General features: G+C 45.5%; 1 long non-coding RNA gene and 1 pseudogene across 1 annotated transcript; both read left to right on the top strand.

The window, feature by feature from the left end:
* Window positions 1–3,213: 3,213 nt before the first annotated feature.
* Window positions 3,214–6,853, top strand: LOC120975698 (uncharacterized; annotated as a pseudogene).
* A 1,970-nt stretch (window positions 6,854–8,823) lies between these two features.
* Window positions 8,824–10,291, top strand: LOC123497621 (uncharacterized). Its single transcript, XR_006671403.2, has 2 exons — window positions 8,824–9,608; window positions 9,701–10,291. It is a non-coding gene; the product is annotated as an uncharacterized lncRNA (long non-coding RNA).
* The last annotated feature ends 984 nt before the right edge of the window (window positions 10,292–11,275 follow it).

Below are 11,275 nucleotides of genomic sequence, written 5' to 3'. Positions count from 1 at the left end.
AAACAGTTTGCGGCCCAACTTCTGCGGCACTAGCTTACTACTTCATTTTTTCTTGATAATCTTCTCAATTGCACGCGTACACTTTGGTACGCCTTAATTCGCCATGGGTTTCATTGCGTCCCATACTACGGCAACAAAGTCCGAACACTTTTTATAGTATAGTTCGGCACCCCGAATTTAGCATTATATGCATTGGCTCCGAATCATGTCTTTGGTCAATAGTTGGGTTGCCCAGCTCCTGTGCTTACTACCTTACGTTCTGCTATATCGGCTAGGGTAGTAAAGGGAGAACTACTACGATTGTGTCATGGTTTATTCGGATGAGCACCTCAGTAGTGAAAGCCGAAAACTGACTGTCATGATGCAGCGTGAGCTGGTCAGCTGTTCGGAGGTTACAAATCTTTTGCGATTTTTCCGCATTATGCGACAAATCGGTCTTTACCCGATCAGGTGTTTACAGCACCCTAGTTCGGACTCACGAATACTAGGGGCTGCGCCTAAACTTCTATTGTCAAACTCCTATGGCTAAGTGAGGGTGATAAAGCCACATAGTCCGATTGCCTGGTTTGTTGCGCTAAACACCTCGTTCAAGGACCAAACCTTTGGACCAAACCCCCTTCAAGGATCGATGGCTCATCTTTGGATCGATAACACCATCGGATGCGATGACATCTTCGTCCCCGGCCTGCTTTTCACGTTCGGTAGCATTGTTCTTCACGCCAATTCGGCTGGCCGGCTCAACCGTGTCGAAAGCTTCATCTCGAACGAAGTTATTATGTTCGGAAATTCGGAATACACCGCTGACTCCCGCGGTGAGCTCGCCCTCTCTGGCTGGATGCCAAATCGGCTTGATAACTCTTCGGACACCGCAACCTTGACCCCGGAGCCGACCTCTGATCTAGGCTTCGGGCCAGATCTCGCACCGGGGCCAACTTCGAGTATGGACCCAATCATCATCACGTCGGACCCAACCTTAAGCACGGATTAGATCCCTAGCTCATCGGATCTCGACGTCGAGTCAAGTCCAGCCTCGGAACCAGCGTTAAACTCGGTTCAATCTCTTCACCAGTAGACCAGGAGTCAACCCTAGCTAGCCAATACTCGAAGTTACGCCAAGTAACCCACAAAGAATCTTTCAGATCAACCCGGTATATAGTCAGGCCATGGATATTGAGGATCTCTTGCAACTAAACTAGATGCTAGATCGAATCCAAAATCTGGTGATCTCATCCTCGGTTTACGATCATATCACTACAAGAAATATGTCAACTAGTGACCTTTTGTCAGTGACCCTGGAAGAATTGGTCACAAATTTATGACCATTTTAGACCAATTGGTCAAAAGCTGTCTGGGGGCTGCAAACCCTAAACCATAACAACCATTTTGATCAGAAAGGTCATAATTTCATTAGAGGAAATGGTCGTAAAGCTGGCAGCACTGTCCACTGCCTCACGTCTAGCTGATAACGACCAATATAAACTGGTCACTACCCTTTATTTTGAATGCACTAGGATGATTAGGCAACCACCTCAGCAACCTCGCTTATGTATCACTGTCTAGGTGTCATTTTTGCTTAAATGTTAATATTCAACAGATAGGCGGGGCACACACTGACAGGCGGGACCCATTTGACAGGCATGCCCGAGAGCTTAATTCGCCCAAAAAAGATGCGCGAGGCGGGACTCGAACCCACGACCTCGTGCTTGATTCGCTCACTCGCTACCGTTGGGCTAGAGAGGGATAGTTGCTCATGTATGGGAATTTGCCTATACATTATATAAAACTATGGCTCTCTCGTATCATTGACAAGTCGGACCTTCTGACAAGGTGGAATCAAACAGAGCAACACTTATCGTTTTTCTAGGTCTTCCGACCAGGTGGCGGCGGGCGTTTTTCTAGGTCTTCTGACCAGGTGGTGGCGGGCGACGGGGGAGGCGATGGCGGGCGCGGGGGCGGCAGCGGAAGCAACCGGCAGGGGCGGGGGCGATGACCGGCAGTGGTGTTGCCGGGGCCGCTCGCCTCACCACAATAGGAACGGCGACCTCGCCGCTCGCCTCGCCCATGACATGAACGGCGACCTCGCCGCTTGCCTCGCCCACGCATGGGGGACTCGCCGCCGCCGAGCATGGGGGAGTCACCGCCGCCACAAGCAGACCTCGCCCACATATGCACCCCTCTCCTTCCCCCTCTCCTCTCCCCCACGCCTCAAATTTTCCTGTGTTGCGCCTGCTGATGAACACTAGCCTGTGTTGCGCCTGTTGCTGAGGGGCAGGGGAGAAAGAGAGAGAAAATTTGAGTTTTATTATCTTACTAGCTGAGGGGCAGGGGATGAACACACCTCCCAGTATGCACCCTCTCCTCTCATGCTGATCTTGTTACAACACTAGCTGAGGGGCAGGGGAGAACTTTGTTTGAATCCTAGGAAATGTTTGTGTGGAGAACTAATAGGACTTAATTTGTCTGATCTGATCATAGGTATGTAGAGAACTTTGGACTGTCCAGAACTTTGAACTTTGCTCCTAAACTGAATTTGTCTGATCCGAATTTGTGAGCATTGGGCAATGTAACTAGTTTTGTGGATGTCATAATGTGTGTGTGTGTGTGTGGTTGTATGAATAATCAATCTGCACCTCTAAAGTTCCAGCCTAAGGTTTATGTAGATTTGATGTAAACTTGGAAAATATGAAGGGAGTTGATGTAGATTTGATGTTACACCTCTGAAATTTCAGCCTCAAATCTGTTAAAGAACATCAATATTGATGTAGACTTGATGGAAACTAGGAAAAATCTCATTGATGTAGATTTGATGCAATCTTGGAAATGTCATTCATGTAAATTTGCAGTGCTGTTATTGTTGGTGGTTTAACCACAATAGTTCTTTGTGGAAGCATATGTTGTTATTGTTGGTGGTTTAACCACAGTAGTTCTTTGTAAACCACCTTTGTTTTTTGTGAACCAGCAGGTTTTTGTTAGCTTTTCTTTTCTCCCATGTGAAATCTGTAATTCCTATGAACTGCTTTTTATTGCTCCCATGTGAAATCACTAAACCATGTGAACTGGACTAAAGTAGTGAGAAATTGGAAATAGCTGAATGTTGTGGTTAGGGAGTTAGCATATAAAGTTGGGTGCCATTACTTCCATCCATTTTCATTAATTAATGTTGATGCACTTAGATTGATCTGCTAAGTTGCAACAATTTGTTGTCTTTGGCAGATGGACAAAAGCTGGATTAGAAAGTTTTCGAAAGAACATATTAAAGGAGTTGATGATTTCATGGCATTTGTTCGGGCAAATTTTGCCAACGATGCTCACATTCTTTGCCCATGCTATGAATGCCTCAACCATTCAAGAATGGCTCAAGGAAGAGTGGAAGATCATCTGCTTCTTAATGGGATGTCCATCACATACGATAGATGGATATATCATGGACAACCTTTAGACAGACAACCTCAACATTTTGAAGCTGATACAGAGGCCCCTCATATGATGGGTGGTGGTGATGCTGGCATTGATTTCATGGAAAAGGTTTTGCGAGATAATGCTGGTTTGGAGGAAGAGGATGGGCATGAAGATGATAGGATTCCTGACCTATTGAAGGATTTGTACGATGCTGAAGATCGTGCTGATGGAAAAAAGTCGTTGTTTGCTGAGGTGTTAGAGGAGGCGAAGCGCGTAGCTCATGAAGGGGGTAAATTTTCAAGATTTACCTTCACCGTGAAGTTACTCCACATCAAGTCTTTCTACCGGATTAGCAATGCTGCATTCAACGCAATACTCCGCCTTTTGTGCTTGCAATTCCCTAATAGTTGTGTTCCCAGATCTTATGATGAAGCATTGAGCATAATCCACAGGCTGGGGTTAGGTTATGTGTCAATACATGTGTGCCCAAATAACTGTGTCTTGTTTCGGAAGGATTTAGCAAAGCATGACAACTGTCCAAAATGCAATGCCTCTAGGTGGAAAGATGCTGATGGGAAGAAGTCAATACCGGAGAAGGTACCGAGGCACTTTCCGTTGATACCAAGGCTGCAGCGGATGTTCATCTCGAAGAAATCATCGCGTGAGGTACAGTGGCACAAGCTGAAGCGGCAACCTGTGGACAATGAGCTGAGCCATCCAGCGGACGGAGAGGCATGGAAAGAGTTTGACCGTATACATTTAGACTTTGCTGCAGATCCAAGGAACATAAAACTTGGCATTGCCACAGATGGGTTTAATCCGTTTGGGAACATGAGCACGTCTTATAGCATGTGGCCAGTTTTTGAGGTGCCGTACAACCTGCCACCATGGGCATGCATGGATCAGTCCAACTTCATGATGTCATTGCTTATCCCGGGTCCAGAGTCTCCAGGAAAGGATTTTGATGTCTTTATGGAGCCCCTCGTAGAAGAACTGCTCCAGCTCTGGACTGGTGTACCTACATACGATGCCTTGAGTCCGGAAGAAAAGTTCAATCTACGTGTTGTAATCATATGTTCCATCCATGATTTCCCGGCTCTGCACACTCTGTCTGGGAGGATCACACCAGGTTATAAGGCCTGTGTCCATTGTGACAAAGACCCTTGCTCAAAGAGAATAAGGAGCAAGATCTGCTATATTGGGCACCGCCGCTTTCTTCCCCGAAACCATCGCTGGCGAAGAAGCAAAGATTTTAATGGTGAGAATGAAACCCGTGACAAGCCAGCTGAATTCACTAGAGAAGAGCTGGAGCAGCAACTTGAAAAGGTGAAAGATGTGAGACCAGGAAAGCTTGCGAAGAAAAGAAAGCGTGAGGAAGGTCAATGTTGGGACCGGAGGTCTTGTTTGTGGGACCTACCATACTCGGCTGATTTGAAATTAAGGCATAATCTCGATGTAATGCACATTGAGAAAAACATATGCGAGAATCTTCTAGGGACGTTTCTGAACATTGAAGGGAAGACAAAGGACACGGTTAGTTCTAGTCTTGATTTGGAGGACACGGGCATAAGAGAAGATTTGCATCTACATCACAATGAAGATGAAGATTCATTTAAAATGCCACGAGCATGGTATACAATGAGTAAAGAACAAAAGCTTGCATTCTGTGAATTCCTAAGAGCGGTGAAATTTCCAGATGGTTATGCTGCTAACCTAGCAAAGTGTGTTACTTCTGATGGATTCAAGCTTTCAGTACTGAAAACCCATGATTGTCACATCCTCCTCCAAAGGATTTTACCGGCGGGCCTCCGAGGAATCATGGACAAGGATATATATGAAGCGGTTGCTGAGCTGGGAAATTTCTTTAGAGAACTGTGCTGCAAAACACTCAAGTTAACTATCCTGGAAAGACTTGAAAAAGAAATCCCAATTATTCTTTGCAAGCTCGAGAAGATTTTCCCTCCAGCTTTATTCACCGTGATGGTCCATTTGGCGGTGCACTTACCAAAAGAGGCAATGCTTAGAGGTCCTGTGCAATACGGTTGGATGTACCCAATCGAAAGAAGGCTGCTTACTTGTAAGCGTTATGTGTGAAACACGGCAAGACCTGAAGGTTCTAGTGCTGAAGCATATGTCGTTGACGAGTGCTTGACTTTTTGCTCTACATACTTTGGCGATGTGGAAACAAGATGGAACCGGCTGGACAGAAATAGAGAGCGGTCTGATTCGCAAAGTGGTGATGTCTCTATTTTCAACCATGGTGTGAACTTTCTTGGAGCCTCACAATACTTGGAGCCTGGTGATGAGTATGACAAGATGGTTTGGTATGTGCTCAGCAATTGCGCCGAGGTTCTACCATATATCGAGTACGTTATATCTTGTGCACTCATTATATTTTTTTTCTTGGGTTGGCACCAGCCTAATGTTTTAATTCACATGTTTTGTTTGCATTGCAGGAAATGCAAGGAAGAGTTAAATCAGGAAGAAATCAAGATCAATGTTGATAAAAGGGTTGCCAAGGGGTTTGCTAATTGGTTTAAGAATCATGTGAGATCTTTAGCCACATGTTTGATGTTTTGTGTGTTATTCACCAATTATTAAATACCATTGTTTGCTAAATGGTTTATTTGTGCGGATTGGAAAGTTGCATGAGGAGAAGAAGGTCAGTGATGATCTATTTGCTTTGGCATGCTTATCGGATAAGCGAGTGAGAGTGTATTCAGCATGCATTGCTGACGGTGTCCGGTACCACACCGTTGACCGCGAGGAAAAAAGGAAGACACAGAATAGTGGAGTCGTCACTGAGGGGTCACATGATCGTGAGATCATTGACTTCTATGGTCAGTTGAGAAGCATCGTAGAGTTGCAGTACAACTCTAGTGGAGGCATCCATCGCTCGGTTGTCTTATTTCGCTGTGACTGGTTTGAGCTTGGTAGCAAGAAGAAGAGAGACTCTTTTGTCAAATATGATGGCCACTTCAAAAGCATCAACACTGCAAGGTGCTGGTATAAGAGTGATCCCTTTATTCTAACAACACAAGCAACAATGGTGTTTTATCTGCGGGACACTCTTTTGCACGGAAAATGGCGAGTTGTGCAAAACTTTGAGCACATACACTTGTGGAGTATGACTGAAACTGAAGTGGAAAAGGGCCCCGGTGATGGTGGACTAACATACCAAGATGATGACTCTACGGAAGTTCCGTTGCAAGCTGATGATGACTCTATGGAAGTTCCGGTGCAAAGCAGAGTGCGAAGGGACCGAGAACGTGTGATCGTTGATGCTGCAATAGTTGAAGGCATCAAGAAAAGAAGAAAGGTGGTAGCGGATGGACATGAGAGCGAGGATGAGGAAAACAGGACTGATCATACTATGCTGCAATATTGTAGTGATGATGAGGAAAACAGGAGTGGGCATAGAGTTCCTTGTTTTCGTATCGACGATGATGAGTAGCGAATGGACTGGCGAAGGTAAATACTATTACTCCATGTTCTTTGTTTTGGTATCTATGGGACTGGTGACCTGATCAATCTTCACTCTAGGTAGAAAATGCTTGAAGATTCTAGGAGCAAAATGATGGCTGTAGCAAAATGATGATCCTGATGGCTGTAGCAAAATGATGAAGCTGATGTGATGCAGTTATCCTGATGGCTGTAGCAAAATGAAGATTCCAGCAGCAAAATGTAGTTTTTGTAATATGGAGCAAAATGTAGTTTTTGTAGCAGTGCTTGAAGTTTTATACTGATGGAGATTCATAATGCTTGAAGTTTTCATGAAGTTTCAAATTTCTAGCATGGAGCAAAATATTGTTTTGTTTTGTTTCAGAGCTGATGGCACAAAATATTGATTTGTTTCAGAGCTGATGGCTGTAATTTTGATGTTGTTTCAGAGCTGTTTTTTGTCAGTGAACATTTTGATGGCAAAATATTGTTTTGATGTTGTTTTCAGAGATCCTAATTTTTTTTAATATAAAAAAAATTGCACGAGCGGGGACTCGAACCCACGACCTGGCGCATGTTTCACCCTGTCCTGAACTAGTGAGCTAGCAAGAGAATGTTGACAATGTGTCTAGTTGTTTCATTATATACATATATTGGCTAGCTCCATCCCACGCGCGGCCAAAAAATATGCGCGAGCGGGGGCTCGAACCCACGACCTGGCGCTTATTTCACTATGTTTCGACCACTGGGCTAGGAAGAGGCTATTGGTTTTGTAATCTATGCCCACCCTTTTCAATATATCAAACCAGTCACGTAGCAAACACAGAACTCGCTAATAAGTGGACCCACTCTTTTCCCCACTCCTTTCCCCACTCCTCCTATCCACTCGACCTGCTCCTCCTCTCCACTCGACCTGCTCCTCCTCTCCATCGACAGCGACGACCCCCCCCCACCGCCGCCGCCGACTCCTTCCTCTCCTACCGCCGCCGACTCCTTCCTCTCCTACCGCCGCCTACTCCTTCCTCTCTATCCTGAGGTATGAATCCTTCCCTCTCTCTCCTTCCTCTTAACTTAGTTTTCTGCTACTGGTTAGATTAGGGTTCTTGCCGCCGCCTAGATTGGATTAGATTAGATAGGGATTGGATTAGATTAGGGTTTGATTTGGTTAGGGTCTTATTAGGACTGCTAGATTAGGGTTTGATTAGGGTTGTTATTAACTGTCTTGTTTATTCTGGTGTTGCTGAGGGTGAGGGGGAAAGAAATTGCAGCAGTTTCTTTCTTTTGTGACTGAGGCAAGCATATGCAGCTTGCTGTGGTGGTTCTTTGCTGCTTTCCGTTGTGCTCCTGTGAGGTGAGCTAGATGTGTAGATAGATCTAGGACAGTGCTTGCTCTAGGTGGTATGTGTGTGTATGTGTGTACATGCCCTCAGCCTTTCTCATTCTTGTGACTGTGCGAGTGAGGGAGAACATGGTGGTCCTGCCTCTGCCTCTGCCTCTGTGTGTTTGTGGGTAGGGGAAGGGAGGGCTGCTTTGGTGGTAGTAGCAGTAGATCTCTCACACCTCATGATCACAAAGATCACAGGGCATCAATCCATCCTTGGGCTACATCCACTTAAATACTCATAATGCTACTATCCAGATTGACTATATATCTCTTGTTCAATTGTACTGACTATATATCTCTTGTTAAAATTGTGGTCTTGATCTTTTGTTTAAACCTGAGACATCATGCATAACTAGCTCTTCCTTTTCAGTCTAAACCTGAGACCTCTTTTGTTTTCAGTCACACTGTTGTTTTGTTGTGCTTGATAAACCTGAGACTTCTTTCTATTGTAATATTGAAACTGTTGTTTTGCTGTACACTAATATTGAAGTTGTTCACTCTTTTACAGGAGCTCCAGGCCTAATTATCCCTTGGAAGGTCAGCTCCTGAACAGTAACTTATAGCTTTTGGTCCATTTATAGATATGGAACAATGTCCACTCTTGTTCATAGCTGTGTCCTGTTTATAGCTTTTGGTCCATTTATAGTAGATATGGTTCTAGCTGTGTTCTGGTCCATTTATAGTAGATTTTAGTGCTGTTGCTGTTGGTGGTCACCTGATGATGTTGATGTTGCTGTGTTAGTTTACTATGCTATTTTTGTTCATGTGCTTGTTTATACTAGTAGCAAATTGAGGCCATTGCAATTCATAGGAATATTCCAAATTGAGGCCCTGGCAAACACATGTATTAAATATTCTACTGTTTTGAAGTGCTTGTTTCCTATTTATGTACAGTCTTGTTGTTTAATTTACAATGCTGCTTTTCAGAGAAGTGAGATGGCTGGCTTGGAAGGTTTTGAGTTCTTCGAGATCATAATTGAGAAATCTTGCAGTAGGCAGGTATATTCAAGACAATATCTCCCCTTCACCCATCTCTTTATCATCACTCTGCTGTCTAGTGCTTGATTGGCACAATTAACCACTGCCCGACCCTCGCTGCAGAGGCTGCCTGACAAGTTTGCGAAGATGCTCGCCGGCTGTGAGCCCCACAAAGTGAAGCTGCGGGAGGCCGACAGCGGGCTTCGCAGGCTGTGGGACGTGTTGGTGGTGTTCAATGGTGAAGGCCACATGTACCTAGGGCCAAGCTAGGAGCATTTCGCCCACGCCCAAGAGCTACAGCTCGGGCACTTCCTTGTCTTCCGCTAAGACGGCGACGCCATGTTCACCGTGAAGATGTTCGACAACACCATGTGCCGCATGTACTACCAGCACGACGACGATGCCAGTAAGCTCTCTGCCTCTCTTCTTCCTGTCCTTTCGGCTTCCTCTACCTGCACGACGACAACACCATGTTCACACTTTGTTGCATTTGGCCAGGCAATGGGAGCAGCAGCGGGGATGACGAGGAGTAGAGCAGGGATGATGAGGAGCAGAGCGGGGATGACGAAGAGCAGCCTATTCTGGCTGACGACGACCTTGCTATGATGGTGGCTGACGACGACCCTAGTATGGTGGTGGCGGATGATGACCTTGCTATGGTGGTGGCTGACGACGACCCTGCTATGGTGGTGGCGGACGACGACCTTGCTATGGTGGCTGGCGACGACCTTGCGATTGTGGTGCCTAATGATGACCTCGCAATGGTGGTGCCTGACAATGACCTCGTGATGGTGGTGGCGCCTGCAATCCCACAGCTTGGCGACAGGACCATGCCAATTGTGGTAGAGGAGTACATCCGCGTTGGGATTTGCCACTTTGAGCGCATCAGGTTGATGGAGAAGAAGGAGGAGTGAAGATGTTAAGAAATGAAGTGGCAATGTTAAGCATGTTAGGTTTAAGCTTGTTAGTGTAATCTGAACATGTCAATGTTAAGTATGTCAGGTTTAATTTTGTGCATGCTCATGGATGTTGTATGACAGTGTCATCTAAACATGTCAATTTCTTAATTATGAATATTCAGTTTGGTAATTGATGGGAATTGAAATTTTTTTATGCATGCTCATGGATGAAAGATAAAATTATGGGTTTTTGTGCATGCTCATGTATGAAACAATATAAGTTTCATTTTTTGAATGCTAAAAACATGACTCAAACCCTAGCCACGGACGGCCGTCGCGACGAAATCGGCCGGTTTTTGAAAACACCGTAAAAAAATCAAAAACCATTTTTCATTTTTTGAATGCTAAAGACATGCGTTTTCGTGAAGCGGCTACAAGGAGGGTCACCCCAAACGGCGCCATTCCATGTCTATCTCAAAGCGTCAAAAAGCATGCATTTCCGACCCTCGTAGCTACTCCCGGCCATTCAGACCACCTTCGGCCGATTCAGCTGGAACCGACTGGAATTTGAACTGCGGGTCCTCCATAGCTTGCCCGTTATTTTTGCCAAAAATCATTTTTAGCTTCACAGGTAGGCATTTCATCAAAGAATCGACAACAGATTGGCACGACTCAAACCCTAGCCACGGACGGCCGCCACGACGAAATCGGCCGGTTTTTGAAAACACCGTAAAAAATTAAAAAAAAATCAAAAAATGGGAGACCTCCGCGTCACATCATCAAATGTGGCCTACCAACTAGCAAAAATACTAAACTTGCAATACCGGTGTTTTCTTGAGCTATTCGGTATCATTTTAACCATGATTTCTACAAAGTTTACAAAAAACCCTATTTTTTCTGCTCCCAAACCCAAAAGAATTTCCCTCCCACAACAAAATTTTCCCTCCACCAAAATTTCCCTCTCCCAAAATTTCCCTCCACTCCCTCCACTCCCTCTCCCACTACCAGGCGGGACCCACCCCTCCCTCTCCCACTAACACGCGGGATCCCCTCCCCACCCAAAATTTCCCCTCCCTTCCCCATTCCCCACCCCGCAACCCTAGCGCCGCCCCTCCTCTGCTCCGCCCCAACGAACCCTGCTCCACGCCGCCTCGCTCCCACTCCCTCCCCTGCT

The sequence above is a fragment of the Aegilops tauschii genome, chromosome 3, assembly GCF_002575655.3.
Source record: "Aegilops tauschii subsp. strangulata cultivar AL8/78 chromosome 3, Aet v6.0, whole genome shotgun sequence".
NCBI classification, from domain to species: Eukaryota; Viridiplantae; Streptophyta; class Magnoliopsida; order Poales; family Poaceae; genus Aegilops; species Aegilops tauschii.
This window is presented reverse-complemented; position numbering and strand designations above follow the sequence as displayed.